At 39.8% G+C, this 5,510-nt stretch overlaps 1 pseudogene; it reads right to left on the bottom strand.

Moving 5' to 3' along the window:
- Nucleotides 1-951: 951 nt before the first annotated feature.
- Nucleotides 952-1,894, bottom strand: LOC120569467 (annotated as a pseudogene).
- Between the last annotated feature and the right edge of the window lie 3,616 nt (nt 1,895-5,510).

The raw sequence follows: 5,510 nt of genomic DNA, 5'->3' as shown, positions 1-5,510 counted from the left end.
TATTCCTTTAATGTACACTTATTGTAAAGTGTTACCAATTTTTTTAATGAACAGTTGAGACTAATTCAAACCCACAGTGTAAGTGTCAAAGCCCCCCCTTAAGATTTATGTAATAGCAAACAAGATATATAGACAAATACATTTAACATATTTCAGAAGCACATTTTGTCGCTTAGCAATATATGGTTTGCTAAATGTGCATTTCAAGTCTTACATTTTTGCAGCACTTTGTTGATTACAAAGGGCAACTGGTTCACCACAAACCACAAAGTAATATTAAAACAGAATAAACACAGTGGAACATGCAGAGCTAAAACACTGTGAGACCAAATTCCCACCAAACACACCTGACCACCTATCAATTCTAATTTGTTCTACATCAGTGGTAATTATTTCTACTATAGTTCCATCCATAAGTAACACAATAACAGAATGTATGACTATTTTTTATCATGTGTTTTATACACTTTCTGTAGTAAAACATCCAAAAGGAAACATCCAGTCAGGTAGGTGGCCCTGGGACAAATCTTGTCAACTGGGGTTCCCTGGCCTAATTTGTGTCAGTTTAGGTGTCCTTGATGTGAAACATTTGGGAACATGATATCAAAGGCCTCAATCTGCCTGGAAAAGCAGCACATGATATATATTCCTAACATGTGCTTTTACATTTATTGTGAGAGAAATGGACGAAGAAAAATCTATTAACATTTGAGACTAATTCAAACCCACAATTTGAGTTTGAAAGATTTATTTTAGCCTGTGGAGCTGTTAGTTGAACCATGCATCTGCAATGTTAATATTCTTTTGGTTCAGGTTGAACAAATCTTTCTTTTCATAGACCACCTTAAAATTAATGTAATAACAGATCTATGGACAAATACATTTAACATATTCTAGAAGCATATTTTGTGGCTAAGAGATATATGGTATGATAATTGTGCATGTTTAGTTTTACATTTTCGCAGCAGAAATCTTCTTAAAAAATCTAAAGATCACTCCTTTGATTTGAGGCAGACTCAGGCCGTAAACTAGAGGATTATTAATGGGGGGGATGACCAAATACTCTAAAGATAAAACAACAGGAATGATAGGATTCATTTTATCAGTTTCAAATCGAGTCAATGATAGCTCACAGAAGAGAGAGAAAGAATAGGTCATGAAAGTCACGATGTGAGGCAGGCAGGTCTATCGCCTTTCCTCTGAATTCAGACGAGCTTCTCCTGCAAACAAGCAGAATACGTAGATAGGTGTACAGGACAAAGAACAGGGGGATGAAGATGGTTGTTATCGTGAGAAACTGACCTGCTATGTTGTTCAGAGTTGTGTCGACACAGGAGAGCTGAACCACAGGCCAGTTGGAACAGAAAAGTCTGTGCAGTTTATTTCCACACAATGTTAAGCGGACAGTAAGATACAGAATGAAACCCATAGCAAATGCAGGGTAGAGCACGGCAAAAATCAGAAGATGTATTACCATCTTAAATGTCATTTTACTGTGATAGTGTAAAGGCTGGCAAATAGCAACAAATCTATCGTAGGCCATGATGCAGAGGAGAGTCAGTTCACATGATAAATAGGTGTAAATAACATACATCTGAATGAAACATAATGGACGTGAGATTAAATGAGTGTCAGACAGAATGTCTATCATGAACCTGGGGAAGAAGCCGGCTGAGCCGTACAGAGAGTTAAAAGACAGACAGCAGATAAAAATATACATGGGCTGATGCAGAGACTTCTCCAGACAGACTGTCAGAATAATGACAATGTTAGCAGAGACAACAGTCATGTAGAGCAACAGACACAGACTGAAGAACAGATATCTGAGGGGCCCAAAGTCTGCAAACAGAGTGAACTGAAAATACAAAGGATTCAGGCTGTTGTTGCTCTTCATGTCTGCACAACAGCAGAGCTGGAAGAAGAGAAGTGAAAACAGATTGAGGTACAGTAAATGAGATTAAAATGTTTTTATCAAAATGTCCTATTTTAACACAAGACACAACACTTACAATAAGCCTGCATTCATGTAAGTTGTATAAACTGCACAAAAGACATTCAAAAATACACATGGGTGGAAAAAGGTCAGTGTTACATGAACTAAATGCACAAACGACTTAACATTTGTCAATGAAGATTTTTCAGTTCAGTGAAGAAGAGATGTATCCAGGTTATCGAGGCTCACAGATGACAGATTCAAAATGTAATTTTCCACAAGTGAATTGCAATCTAACAAGCTTTCACAGTTAATGGAAGTTTTGTGTCCTCTAATAGCTGAGAAATCAGTAGTTATCAGCCAATACAATATACTGTATATAGAGTTAATGTTATTCCTGTGGTCTTTTCAGTTAATACATTCATGAAGATATTCAGAAAACAGTCTTTGCATCAGTGTATGTAAACCTTCTAGAATAATACACAGCACCCTCCTCCCCTGACCTACAGCAGACTGAGGCAGCAGCTGAACTTTTATCCTGTTTTGCTGTCACACTGAGAGCAGCAGGGTCCAAAGGGAGCTACGCTGTGTCAAACACTGACTACTCCTATTGTGTGTGTGTGTGTGTGTGTGTGTGTGTGCGTGTGTGTGTGTGTTGCTATAACCGAGCCCAGACTGTTAAGGCCGAGGAAATATATTCTTTTTTGGGCATTTCTGCCTTTAATCACTGGGGCAGCATGAAAGGGGAGAGAGGGGGAAGACTTGAACCCTGGGCCTCTGGGTCGAGGAATAAACCTCTACCATCTGAGCGACCTGGGCGCTCCCGAGGTGATATACTTGCTTTTTAACCACACATTTGCATAGTCAACCTGCTGCATCGTGAAAGTTATTGTTCACATACTTGCCCATGTACTACGATTGTTACTAAAGGATTCCACTAGAGGGCACACCAGAGACCTCAGACCAGAGTTGCACTATTGTAAACAAAAAACAGGGTGGCAAATGGAAGGAGGAAACTATATTTGTGAAAAGTGGGGGATTATCATAAACCGGCAACCATGTGACAAAGAGAAGAGACCAGTAAAATTAAAGTGCTAATGAAAGTTTTATTATATATATATATATATATATATAAAACAAAACAAACAAAATAATAATTAACAAAAACATTAAGCGTGGTAAGTAATGGAATCAGTAACTGCGGTATAGTCTTACATTACATTGTATAGGAACAAAGTATGTACTGGTCAGTCATACAGTTGGCTCACAGTAGCTTACACCCAGCACACTACAAAAGAATAGCATGTTATTTTAGCACAGAGGCTAGCTAGAATGCATTATGTCGCTAGTTTAACATTTTAGCACCTGGAAAGTTACAACAATCCACTTGTAACTCTTATTAATAATATACGCATGCAATGAATATACAGATATAAATACACAATATTTGTACTCCGTGCTGCACTCGGCAACTCACCTTGGACACGTCTTTCATCACTGGCAATGAATACACAACAGCCAGTGGCATTTAACTAGTGCAGAGAGAGGGCGTCCATGAGCCAATAAATCTGCATTGATATTAAATAACAATAATGGCAAGTGAAATGGCATAATATTAGGGGTGTAACGATCCATCTACTACATCGATGTATGGATTTATATTCCTATGATCCAACTACATCGATCTGTGCTCGGCAAGTTGCCCTTCTGGACGACATATATCAATATAACATTGTTTTAAAATGTAATAAATCGATTGTATCGATACTAGGAAATAACCCATTGGATTTAAGCACGTCAGACTTTATATGGATGTTTTTTCTTAGCACTTTTAATGATAAAGGCTTTAAACATTACTCGATTCAGTCTGCCTATCCGTGACGTCATCGCCCCGCGCCAGCAGATGGCAGAGGAGAAGCCGACGAGCGAGAAATTATCAAGCCACCATTGCTGTCCAGTGTGTGGAAACACTTTGGATTTTGCAAAGATGGAGATGTTCTAAATAAGTCGCTCGCTGTTTGTAGGATATGTAAAGGTCAAGTAAAGTACAACGGCAACACGACAAATCTCTCCAACCACCTACTAAGGCGCCATGGGATTTCACACAACACCGACCGTCCAGGCACCTCTTGCAGCGTTCCCGCTGCTACAGCAGCAAAAGGTAAAGTCAACTCTGCAGAAGCCTCAGGTCTCGCCTGCATGTTTAGTCAGAGGCTAGGCCAAAACTCAGCTCGGGCGAAAAACATCACGGCAACAATGGCCAAGTTTATCTGCAAAGACATGCGACCCTACAGTGTGGTTGAAAATCCGGGATTCCGTGAAATGATTCAAACATTGGAGCCAAGGTACACAATACCAAGCCGTGACAATGTGACAATTACCTCTCATCACATTGATCCGGAGTGGAAAATGGAGACCTTTGTTCTGTAAACCAGAGTTTTAAATGAAGCCCATACTGGTAAAAATATTGGCGCGTTACTGCGTGAAGCCTGCATGGAGTGGAAAATCTCCGACAAGAATCCTGCCATCGTCACAGATAACGCCAGGAATATGATTGTGGCCGGTGCAGAAGCCCAGTTCAGTCCACACATTATCTGCTTCGCACATACACTCAACCTTGCCTCGCAGAAGGGTTTGGGGGTGGACCGTGCTTCTAGGTTGTTGGGGAAAGTGCGAAAAATTGCTGGATATTTTCGCCGCAGCCCGATTGCATGTCACGCCCTACAGGAAAAACAAATTCTGATGGATTTACCAAAACATAAACTGATCCAAGACATAATCACCAGATGGAACAGTTCATTCGAAATGCTTGAACGTTTTTTGGAACAACGGCCAGCTATAATGGCAACTCTGATGTCCAAGGATCTACGAAAGGGGGTCACAGATGTAGGCACGCTGAGTGAGAGGGATATTGCCAACATGGATGACATTGTTCAGTTGATGGGTCCTGTCAAAATGGCAACCACTGTGATGTGTGAAGAAGAGCAGCCAACTCTCTCTGTAATTGCTCCTCTTCAAGCAAAACTGCTGAAACAGCTACAGCCATGCGAAGACGACTCAACCCTGGTTGCAGAGATTAAGAGGGTGATGGCCAGTGACCTCTCCACACGCTACAGAGACACCCAAGATGTTGTCAACATAGGTAATTAATTTGGAGTCTTAATTAAAATCAACTTGGTTAATATTTTAGGTTATGACTGTATTAATTTGTAAAATGCCACACCTTTGCGTTTTCAAGTTTGAATTTGAGTTGAGTTTTTTCATATGGAAAAGTAAACAAGATATCTGCAATACAATTCTTAGTTCATGGTGGCTTTACATCATCACTGTGCCACATTTCTTTTAAAAATACTAAAGTTTAATCTTCTGATTATTTTGTGTATGAGGAGGTGGTCATCACTTGCAATTTCAGGTCAACTTAATTTAATAATGCAATGAATGCAATATTATTGTTCTTTAAACAGCATCAGGGTTGGACCCGCGATTTAAAGAACTGCCCTACCTGGAAAAAGAGGACAGAGAACAGGTCTACACAAAAATGTTTTTTGAGGCAGAAGTGTCCCACCAGGTAACTCTT

The sequence above is a fragment of the Perca fluviatilis genome, chromosome 12, assembly GCF_010015445.1.
Source record: "Perca fluviatilis chromosome 12, GENO_Pfluv_1.0, whole genome shotgun sequence".
NCBI lineage: Eukaryota > Metazoa > Chordata > Actinopteri > Perciformes > Percidae > Perca > Perca fluviatilis.
Note: the sequence above shows the minus strand (reverse complement) of the source record. Positions and strands in the feature narration are given on the sequence as shown.